The sequence below is a fragment of the Vicia villosa genome, linkage group LG4, assembly GCF_029867415.1.
Source record: "Vicia villosa cultivar HV-30 ecotype Madison, WI linkage group LG4, Vvil1.0, whole genome shotgun sequence".
In the NCBI taxonomy this organism is placed as follows: domain Eukaryota; kingdom Viridiplantae; phylum Streptophyta; class Magnoliopsida; order Fabales; family Fabaceae; genus Vicia; species Vicia villosa.
Genome location: NC_081183.1, coordinates 55,545,673 through 55,556,542, shown reverse-complemented (window position 1 = coordinate 55,556,542; position 10,870 = coordinate 55,545,673). Strand labels below are relative to the sequence as shown.

General features: G+C 34.7%; 1 non-coding gene across 1 annotated transcript; it reads left to right on the top strand.

Annotated features, from left to right (window-relative positions):
* Nucleotides 1-2,414: 2,414 nt before the first annotated feature.
* LOC131600771 (small nucleolar RNA R71) lies at nucleotides 2,415-2,521 on the top strand. The gene has a single exon (XR_009283380.1). It is a non-coding gene; the product is annotated as a small nucleolar RNA R71 (small nucleolar RNA).
* Nucleotides 2,522-10,870: the final 8,349 nt, after the last annotated feature.

Below are 10,870 nucleotides of genomic sequence, written 5' to 3'. Positions count from 1 at the left end.
CATCCAGATAACAAAAATGCGAGTGTTTAGCTAGGCGTTCGAGCATTTGATCTATGAAAGGTGAAGGGAAATGGTCTTTTCAGGTAGCTTTGTTTAGCTTCCTATAGTCAATGCACATTCTCCATCCAGTTTGGGTACGTTGTGCTACAGATTCTCCTTTTGCATTAGTGATCACAGTGACTCCTCCTTTCTTTGGTACGACGTGAACAGGGCTAACCCATTTACTATCGGATATAGGATATATTATTCCAGCTTCTAGCAGTTTTTGGATTTCCTTTTTAACCACATCGCTCATAATAGGATTTATTCGCCTTTGATGTTCCCTAGAGGTTTTACTATCGTCTTCGAGCATAATGCGGTGCATACACAGAGACGGGCTTATACCTTTCAGATCTGATATGTTATATCCTAAAGCGGTAGGGTATTTTCTTAGGACATTAAGTAATTTTTCAGTCTCGGTTCGTCCTAAGTTGGCGTTCACTATAACTGGTCGGTTTAGTTCTTCGTCTAGAAATTCGTATCTAAGATCGGTAGGAAGTGTCTTCAGCTCTATAGCAGGTTTCTTAGGTCCAGGTATAGGATCGAGAGTTAAGGCTAAGCATTCACTCAGGTGGTTATCTTGATATTCCTCACGCCAGTTGTCATCTTCAAGAATTGGCGGCATAGGAATTCTTAGGATTTCGGTTTCCTTATTTGGTTCGGATTTTATTTCCTTGACACACTCTTCGATTATGTCAGCAGAACAGCATGTGTCAATTATAGAAGGTGCTTTTAGGAATTGGGAAAGTATAAATTCTATTTTCTCTTCTCCTACTTCGAAAGTAAGCTTTCCTCGCTTTACATCTATAATTGCACCAGCGGTTGCTAAAAATGGTCTTCCTAATATGATCGGGATGTTAGAATCTTCTTGGATATCCATAATGATGAAGTCAGTTGGGATGTAGAATTGACCTACACGAACAGGGATATTCTCTAACATTCCTACAGGGTACTTAACTGAACGGTCAGCTAGTTGAAGAGACATTCTCGTTGCTTTAAGCTCACCTAGATTGAGTTTCTTACAGGTCGAAAGAGGCATCAAACTAACACTAGCTCCTAAGTCGCACAAGGCTTTCTCTATGATGGTTTTTCCAATTACGCAGGGTATAGAGAAACTACCAGGGTCTTTCAGTTTTGGAGGCATGTTATTTTGGATGATAGCGCTACATTCAGCGGTAAGCGTTATAGTTTCGTTATCCTCGAGTTTCTTTTTGTTTGATAAGATTTCTTTTAAGAACTTAGCGTACGAAGGCATCTCAGTTATGGCTTCTGTGAATGGTATGGTTATGTTTAATTGCTTCAGAAGTTCTACAAATCTTTTAAATTGCGCTTCGGTTTTTGATTTAGCTAATCTCTGAGGGTAAGGAATTGGTGGCTTATAAGGTGGTGGTGGAACATAAGGTTTCTCTTTTTCGGGTTCCACTTCGTTATTGTTCTCATCAGTCTTAGCAGTTTGTTCGTCAGTTGTTTTCTTTTTGGTTTCCTTTGGCTCTTGTTGTGACATGGGTACGTTTTGAGTTCTAGGATCTATGGGTCCATCGTAATTCGTTCCACTTCGTAGTGTTATCGCGTTCGCATGTCCTTTAGGATTGGGTTGAGGTTGAGCAGGAAACGTGCCAGCAGGGGCAGCAATAGGTGCTTGTTGTTGAGCTACTTGTGAGATTTGAGTTTCTAACATTTTGTTATGCGTAGCTAAAGCATCTACTTTGTTCGATAGTTGTTTTAGTTGCTCGCTATTATGGATGTTTTGATTCAGGAAGTCCTTATTGGTTTGTTGTTGGGAAGCTATGAAGTTCTCCATCATGATTTCTAGATTTGACTTCCTAGGGGTGTTTTGAGCAGCTACAGGCGCTTTTTGGTAGCCAGGTGGTACAGCAGGTGCTTGTCCAGGCGCGTACAACACATTATTGTTCTTATAAGAAAAGTTCGGGTGGTTTTTCCATCCAGGGTTGTACGTGTTAGAATAAGGGTTTCCTTGAGCGTAGTTTACTTGATCAGATGGGACTCCAGTCAAGAGTTGGCATTCAGCAACTACATGTCCAGTCAATCCACAAATCTCGCAGTTAGGTGTTACAGTGGCAGCGGTGGCTGAAGGAGTGATGGTTAAGTTCTCGATCTTTTGAGTTAAAGCGTCTACTTTAGCGTTAACGCGGTCTATACCACTTATTTCGTACATTCCTCCTTTGGTTTGGGCTTTCTCTAGAGCGGCTCGTTCTCCACCCCATTGGTAATGGTTTTGTGCCATGTTCTCTATGAGTTTGTATGCTTCATCATGGGGTTTGTCCATTAATGCTCCGCCAGCAGCGGCATCTATAGTCATTTTAGTGTTATATAAGAGACCACCATAGAAAGTATGGATGATAAGCCATGGTTCGAGTCCATGATGAGGGCATATTCTAAGCATGTCCTTGTAACGTTCCCAAGCTTCGAAGAGTGATTCATTATCTTTCTGGGTAAATCCGTTGATTTGACCTCTAAGCATAGCAGTTTTGCTAGGCGGAAAATATCTAGCTAAGAATACTCTCTTCAATTCGTCCCACGTAGTTATGGAATTGGAAGGCAGGGATTGAAGCCACGCTCTCGCTCTATCTCTCAAGGAGAAAGGGAAAAGGCGTAATCGAATAGCTTCGGAACTAACGTTGTTGGCTTTGATAGTGTCGGCGTATTGCACGAACACAGATAAATGGAGATTGGGGTCGTCTACAGGGCTTCCAGAGAATTGATTCTGTTGAACAGCTTGGACCAGCGAAGGTTTCAGTTCGAAATTGTTTGCCTCAATCGCAGGTGGTGCGATACTTGAATGCGGTTCAGCGCGCGAAGGAGCGGCATAGTCTCTAAGAGGACGAATAGCAGCCATCTCTAACTTCGGGATGATTTGATTAATTTGATCAGTAAAAATCAATTCCTGATTAATCGGAATTTCTTCTACTTCGGGAAGATTGCGAGCTCGACGTTTAACGTTAATGAAACGTTCGATCTCGTTAATTCGTTGTATTAAGTCTCCTCCTTCTGAACGAGTATTTGGCATACAATCGTTCAGAAAGAAAGGGAAGAATTATCCTAGTCTCTACGGTGTAACAGTGAGTTACGATATCGACTTAAATAGTCCCCGGCAACAGCGCCAAAAACTTGATCGCGACTTTACGTGTCTATAAATCTGATAACTGCAAGTGCACAGTCGTGTCGTGTAGTTTTAAAAGATATCGAATCCACAGGGACTATGAATCGATCTACCGTTATCTAAGGTTACTATGTAAAGCTAGGAGTACCAAAATTTCGATTGTTCCTAAGGGAAAGTGATTGTGGGAAGATAAAGAATAATAATAAAAGACAGGTATCAGTATGTATTTCGTTTAACTAAAGGTAATCCGAAGGTCCATTGGCTTTTGCATAATTAAATTAAAAATCTTTACTAGTTCCATTGATTAAAAATCCTCGTCTCAAACTTTCGCTCTGTTGATTCAGACTACTATCCTAATCCTAATGTACGCTTTCGCCATCCCATTAGATTTTAAAAGAGCTTTTTGGAAACAATGTAATTAATAAAATGCCTATTTTACGAGGTTGTTATCTATTTAAATCTCCTAATCTCAAACTTTCGCTCTGTTGACTCGGAGCAAGCTAATAACTCTAACGTACGCTTTCGCCATCCCGCTCGAGTGTAAAAACAATTTTTGAAAATAAATAAGTTCCAATCAGTTTTAATACGCTTTCGCCATCCTTAAAACTAATGTCCTATGTCTACTATCTGGTTAAAGATCTCAAACTTTCGCTCTATTGATTTTAACCTTTGACCGTCCTGACCCCTCAACCTTTCGCTCTATTGGTTTTAAGACTTACTAATTAAATTAGACATATAAACCAAAAATAAGTGATAATTAATAAAACATAATTAAGCCAATTTATTTCGGATCCCTACGGTTAACTTACTTTACATACCGACACCTTTAGTAATTTAGCCAGACATATTAATACGATTAAACATGCATAAATCGGTTCGGTTCATAATAATAAGCATATTAAATGGCATATAATATATCATGCAAACAAATATAAATAAGGCGGTAAATAAAAACCTGAATTAAATAAATGGTAACTGGATCTTCAAGCACTGAACTTCCACCACAGGTTGGCTGGATCGTTCTTCGGAATTTAAATGGCAGAAAATAAAAACAAGGAAATAAAACGATAAATCTAACGTAAGGCTAGATCTACGAAAAGTTCACAACAATTTCCAGTGTAGAAATCGTTGTGAGAAAATAAACGGTTGAATAAAAGCAGAATAAAGAAAAGCGGTTCGCGGTACAATTTCGGCAGCACTTCGTTGGCAGGAAATCAGACAGTTTGGACTGAAGTGACTGCTTCTATTTATAGGGGAAGCTTTGCAGTTGCTTTGCGTGAAAAGAGGAGATTCTGCAGACTGGCTTGGAGACGTGCGTCTCCGGTTCTTCAGGGAGACTGGGTGCGTGACTTGAGACGTGCGTCTCAAGTGGAGAATCTTCAGGGAAATGGAGACGTGCGTCTCCCTTTTGCTGATGTGGCATAGGGACGTTGGAGACGTGCGTCTCCTCTTGCTTGTGTGCATTGGGCTGCTTTCCTTCGTGGGCTGGATTGCTTCATTGGGTCTTTGGGTCTCTTTCAGCACACTTGGGCCTTATTTGCACTCCCTTTTTACTTTAGCACCTATTCTTCGTCTTTTAGGCATAGATATGGGTCGTTTTAGCTCCATTTCTTCTCTTTTTCGCAATTAGTCATAATAAGAGTATAAAACCTGAAACAAAGCAAAAACTCGCGTAATATCATAATAAATCAATATAATAAACGGAAAAATGCTATAAATATCTATGGATTTTAAGCTAAATATACGATATAAAATCGTGTTATCAAACTCTGATAAGTTTATTAGTTTTGATTTTAAAAACTTATGTGGGTTTTATTCACTCTTTCACTCATTCCTTTTTGGAAACAATAAAGCGCGGTGGCGACTCTGTTTAAAATGAGCTAAGTCTTCCCATGACTCTAGTCTCACCAATTTCACCGCTACAGACTCCTCCCACCACTGTGAGGGAAATAAGGAGTTTTCTTGGACATGCGGGTTTTTATCGCCGGTTCATCAAATATTTCTCTATGATCTCTAAGCCCCTAACTGAGTTGTTAATGAAAGATGTTGAATTTGAGTTCAATAATGAATGTCTTGAATCCTTTCAAACCCTAAAAAAAGCACTAATCTTTGCCCCTATAATTTAGCCTCCCGATTGGAGTGCTCCCTTTGAGATCATGTGTGACGCCAGTGATTACACGGTAGGCACGATGTTGGGTGAGAAAAAGGATATGAAGATGCATGTTATTTACTATGCTAGTAATGTAACATCCTCAATTTTGACGAACTCAAATTTAAGATTTTTAGCCGTAACAAAAATTGTTATAAAATTACTATTATTATTAGTAATATTATTATTAAAATTATTATTATCCTTATTATTAGAATTATTATTAATTATACTTATTATTATTATTATTACTAGCGTCTAAACGGGCACTCTCGTGCCCGTTTATCCGTTTTTTTAATGCGCGCAGCGTCAAAATATAAATGAAATTTTTTGGGTAAAATTTGTGATCTGCAATCTCTCTCCCTCTCTCTATCTTTCTCTCCCCTCCCTCTCCGCCTCTCCCTCTCCCTCTTCCTCTCCCATCTCTCTCTCTCTCTCTCTCCCCCTCTCTCCCTCTCACACATTCTCTCTCTATCTATATATTTTATAGAAAGGAAAAAAAATAATAGATAAACAAACTTGGATTTTCAACTGTAGTGATTGGTTCATGTATCGTATGCTCATCATATTAAAAAATGGATTTAATGGAAATGCACCGATAGTGTAAAGCAGTTTTACACTATCAGTGAAATCCAAACTGTTAAATTTTATAAAAATTTGATTTTTTCTTTAAATTAAATATGAAGTATTTATTTTTACGGGTTGTGATACACTGACCGTGTAAAAAAATTTACAATGACAGTGCACTATCTTTAGGGTCCGTTTGGTTGGAAGTAGATGAAGGGGAGGGGATATTTATAAATAAATGTGTTTGGTTCATTTTTTATGAGGGGAGGGGAGGGGAGGGAAGGGGAGCAAATTCCCTCCTAGACTCACTTTTTGCTCCCCTCCAAATTGGTGGGATTTGGAGGGGAGGGAAGATTCATTAATCCAAATTTTATTATTTTCCCTATTTTATCCTCAATTATTTTTTTTAATTCCAAGATTGTCCTTATTGAATTATTAAAGACTAGATTTTTCTATGTTATTTCACGTTTCATTGCGGTTGCTTTTTGTGCCTTGTACTGTTGCTCTCAGGTGAATTTTTTCCTTTTTATTTTGTTGAATTTTATTTTTTGATATTATGTTGTTTTTTAATAATAATAACATCCTTATATCAGTTCTTAGTTCTTATTTATAATATATGATAGTAATAATATTTTTTTTATTATACTATTAATAATAATAATAATAATAATATGCAAATATATTATGTTTATGTTATAAATAAAAATTTTAAGTTTAATTTTATATGTCCAATTTTTTTTAACATTTTAACATTATTTATATGTATTTTTAATTATAGAAATTGTTTTATTGGTTAGATGAATCATCAAGATCAGATAAGTATTTGATTTGCGTTGAAGATCTATAGTTCAACTAATGTGTGTTGTTTATTGTTATAGTATGAATATATGAACGAACAAGTTTTTAATTGGGAAAATTTACTTAATACTATTGTTATTTAGAATTATTTTTACGAAGAACAAATAACAATATTTATAAGGATAAAAAGGTAATTTAATTTTAAAATCCCCCCCTCCCCTTGTGAACCAAACATACATATTGGTAAAAACCCCTTCCCTTCCCTCCCATCCCCTTCTTTGAACCAAACATATATTTAGTTAAATTTCCTCCCCTCTCTTCCCCTCCATTCCCCTCCCCTCTATTAAATTCCCTCCCCTCCCCTCCCCTCGGTTGAACCAAACAGACCCTTAAGCTCTTAAAAAATTGAGAACGTAATTGTTATATATTTCAATTTTGAAAATGAAAACAAAAACAAAATAAATTACATGGAAGGAAATGGATGGAAAAGGGATAGGAAAATTGTTAAGATAGAGGAACACATCATCGTTTGAGTGGAAACTTATCTATTATTCAATAATGTAACTTGTGTCTGGGGCTGTATTTGGTCCATATGATCCGAGAACCGGACCGGAAACCGGCCTATTGGACCGACCAAATGTTATTCGGTCCGGAAATGGGTAATTTTTTTATCTGATATCAAAAATGGATACTATATTTGATATTTATTGGATATTTTTGTCGGATATCTGAAGTAACGGTCCAGTTTCGGTCCAAAAAATTGATCCATCACTGTTTCGGTCCGGTCTGAATTTACCCGATATTATTTCGGTCTGGCTCTCGGAATAGCAAATACCTGGACCGGACCGGACCGGACCGATAACAGCCCTACTTGTGTAAAAATATGGAAGTTACTAACTTTTAATTATATTTTTTATTATTATTTAATAAAAAAGAAAATAAAGAGCATTTTAAGTTTAAAAATACGCAAAATTGTAATTTTAATCGGTCAAACAAACAAAGTATCATAAGGGTGTTATAAAATCCAATGGAATATTTAATCAAAGTAATACACAACTACGTTGATGCATTATCACAAGAAATTATATAAAAATGAAATTGACATGAGAACCGAATTGAATTTGGTCTTGAACATTAATAAATCAACAAATTGATAAAGAAATTTTCAACAATAATAAATACATACTTATCAAAAGCATTACAACTGTTTGACAAACTATTTGAAAGCATACGGATAAATCAACAAATTGATAAAGAAATGGATTGATGTCACTTTTCAAAATTTAAAAGTATCAATTTCTCAGAGCCTTGCATTCTAGATTAAAGTCGCGAGATTTGTTGAAATATTAAAACATCACATATAACATGGAGTTACGGATAAAACAAAAGAATAATTTGGCACAGTTAAGCGTGATAATTTAACATAGAATTGGTGTTTCTTCTCAAAGAGACCCAAAAATATTTAATTGAGTTCAATTATCCAAAGGCATAGCATGTGAGAGTAGATACTTTTCAATCCTAATATAAACTGCTGCATGCAATTGGTTAGAAGTTTCCACCATGAAAAAAAAAATTCTTGCTATGTTTGCATACAGAACCAAATAATGTCACCTTTCATTTCTCCAGTCTTTACACTTCAGATTTCTCTATACTTTACACTTCAGTTTTCATTGCACTGCATCCCCTCTCCGTATTCAAAAATTGAAAAGGATATATTTGATAGAAAAAAGCTTTGGCTTTCTTATTTCACTCTGTTATTACTTTTCTTCTCCCCATTGTTCCTTTTGTGTTAACTCTCCATCACTTTCCCTTATTTTATTTGGTCACAAATTGTTAGAAATAGAGTAATAAAAACTGCATTAATTTGATTAATTTATGGTAGTACACTAACAATATGATGGTTTTATATATTAATGAAGAAGGTATGCAGTTTATTTTATATAGCAAGGTATGAAACTGCCATGAAGTTCTAACTTGTAGAGAATGGAAGTTACAACCACACCATTTTTTTAATTTAATTATACTGTGGTTTTTATTAAAATGTAATTAAAATGAAAATAAAGGGTATTTTGGAGAAAAAAATAGGCCAGCCCAAAACTATGTATCCCTTTTATATATAGGTATAGATAGGTATAGATTATTATATTATAAAAAACTAAAAAGTAGAAGTGTGATAACATGCATATATGATACTATGATACATGATATATCATTAAACTATTAAATTCAAAGAAAAATCTAGAAATATGGATGATCTCATACATGAGCTCATTATTTTTTTTAATGAGTAAGAAAAAGAATAGGTGACATGTAGTAGAGTTTTCTATAAAGTAATTTAATATTATTTTCCTAATAGTATAAATAGGGGAGTTAATACCCCATATTTCTCACCTCATCATACTAAATTATAATCCTACAACTTCTTTCCTCTAAAAATTTCCGCCAAAATTTATCATAAATTAATTTAATAAATAAATTAGACTATTTAATAAATATAATACTAATTAATAAATTAATAAATAAATAACAAATCATAAATTAATTAAAAAATTATATAAATTATAAAAAAATAAAGCATAAACCACTCACCACGTTTTAACCCTAAAAAAACTACTTTCATTATTTAATAAATATAATACTAATTATTCTTATTTGCTATTCTTATTTAATAAATTGTTACGATTATAATAATTAAGAAATTATATAAATTAAGAAATATAATTTATAAATAAATAATACTATTTAATAAATTATAAAAAAAATAAAACACAAACCAACTTCCCTCTAAAATTTTCCCGCCAAAATTTATCATAAATTAATTTAATAAATAAATCATACTATTTCATATAATACTAATTAATAAATAATTAACAAATCATAAATTAATTAAAAATAAATAAATAATACTATGAGAAAAAGGGATATGCACTGACAGTGTAAATTTTTTTTACACTGTCAACCAATCACAACCATGTATCCAATTAAAATACAAATTTAATTTGAAAAAAATAATATGACATGGCAAGTGTAAGGATTTTGATTGGTTGTATGTTTAAAGTTAGTTTACACTATCAGTGCACTACCTTTAAACTCTAATAATATTTAATAAATTATATAAATTAAAAAATTATATAAATTATAAAAAAATAATACTATTTATGTAATATCCTAATTTTATTCCAAAAGATTTAATAATAGGAGTTTCATTTAGTTGAGATGTAACTAAATGGCACTATGGTAAATAAGGAATAGTTGAGGGGTGTTTTGGTCTATGCACCTAATAACTAAGGCTTAAGGGATTGTTTGGCTATAGACTCATTTGACTTTGTGAACCAAAACAGAATTTTGGAGAGTAGAAGAAGAGGAAAACTAGAAACAAGGAGGGAGGAAGAAGAGAACCCCATTGCCAACTTCATCATCGACCTTGCGTGCATTCTTGATCCAACAATCTTCACATCTTCTTTTGATTTTCGCAGCTTCTTCTTCAGCTTAGTCAGGTGAGTCTCATAGATAGAGACCTTGGGGTATCTTATTGGGTTTATGCCATGTTTGGGGTTAAAGGGTTTTTGAGAGTAAATGTCCAATGATCTTACAAATTGCATGTTTAACCCTCCATTCTGGTAATAATGAGTATATGCATGTTTACTATAGCTTATTATTCGATCATCAATGGCTGCATGTAGAAATTTGGGGCTTGGGGACCCCAAATATGTTTCTGCATTTTGCTGATTTTGCAGAGTTCGCTGTAGCGAACTTTCATTCGCTGTAGCGAATGGTTCGCTGTAGCGAACTGTGTAGCGAATAAACCTGGGAGTTGAATTGATTTATTCGCTGTAGCGAACTTTCTTTCGCTGTAGCGAATCAGGGCTCCGATGGGAGTTCGCTGTAGCGAACTGACCTGGATTTGAAGAAGTTTGCTTCTGTTTGAGTTCGCTGTAGCGAACAGAAGTTCGCTGTAGCGAACTAGTCTGATGCAGAATTGGTATTTTTTCCCCTATGAGTGCAGTTTTGCTTCGTATCGGAATCGAAGGCCTCTTATGACTTGTATGGCATTCTGAGATGTGTTTTAATTGTATAAGACCATGATATGACTGAAATCCCTTGGATATGCTTGTATGTTGTGAAATACAAATTGTGTGGATTATATTGTGGCACTATTATTATTGATCTCGTTTGTTCCGGTTGAACATTCGAAT